The following is a 1,115-nucleotide window of genomic DNA, read 5'->3' on the forward strand; positions in this document are numbered from 1 at the left end:
AAAACCAATAAAAAACGTCATGAGTAATTTTGGATTTATCCAAAGTTAACTTTGGATTTGGCTGGATTAATCTCCTGCTTTTATAATAGAAAATGTGGAGTTGGTTGTCTGAACCAGTTGGTTTAATGGTTGTCTACTTCCAGGATTAGAGTGGCTGGGCAAAAAATGAAGTGGTTGAATTTAGAGTAGGCCAAAGATACCGTCTGTAGATTGTCACAGGATTCTGCACGGGGAAACTTTCACAGATGCAGCCTAGTAGCTCTTATCTACACAAGTATCTACTTCAAGACCTTGTGAAAAAGAACTGGCAGATTTCCACAGGAACTTAGCAAGATCTTAGGAATAAGAACGCTTTCAGTGAAAATATGAAGGTTAATTCTTGAAGGCATAACAATACAGTTCTGGTTTTGGTGAGATAAATGCCTGAATATAATCACAGCTTTTTTCCTTCTAATGATACAATTGTTTCTGCCATCTCCTTGCTAGGAAGATAAAAGGAGCATAGCACAAGCTTGATTTCTTCAGCTAATTTTGACCGAGTACAGGCCTACTGCAAGATCAAAGTCTTCCCTTACTGGTCCTGCTCTAGGCAAGCAAACATGTAGCAGGTCTTGTTTTAGAAAAGGATTGAATATGCTTAATTGTGTTCCTCAGTTTCAGCAACAATTCATAGTCACATTTTGACTTGTGGAATGAAGTCACAGTCATCAGCTGGTTCTCTCGTGCTTTCTCTTGATATTGTCAACTGTATGCAGTCTGACCATAGACATTTAACCTCTTCATGTCTCTGCTGTGCTAGCTATAAAGTAATTTGTTTCGGGTTTAGAAGATGATGGTGAGGAAAATACTTTCTTTTTTTTTTTTTTTTTTTTTTTTTAATATAGAAGTTTTGTGATCATCCTTGTAAATTTCCCTAACAGCTGCAACAAAATATTTTAACTGCTTTTTGCAGTGTATGGGTACCTGCAATTGAAAGATGTATCTGAAGAGGAATGTGGTGGCAGTGTTCACAGCCCATGTGAATTGCAGTTCCAGCCTCTTCCATACTTGGTGTGTGAACAGGCTTCCTGTTGAACTCATGCTGTTGATGTGTGAAATAATTACCCATGCACAAA

The sequence above is a fragment of the Falco punctatus genome (assembly GCF_963210335.1).
Source record: "Falco punctatus genome assembly, chromosome: 3".
Taxonomy (NCBI): Eukaryota; Metazoa; Chordata; class Aves; order Falconiformes; family Falconidae; genus Falco; species Falco punctatus.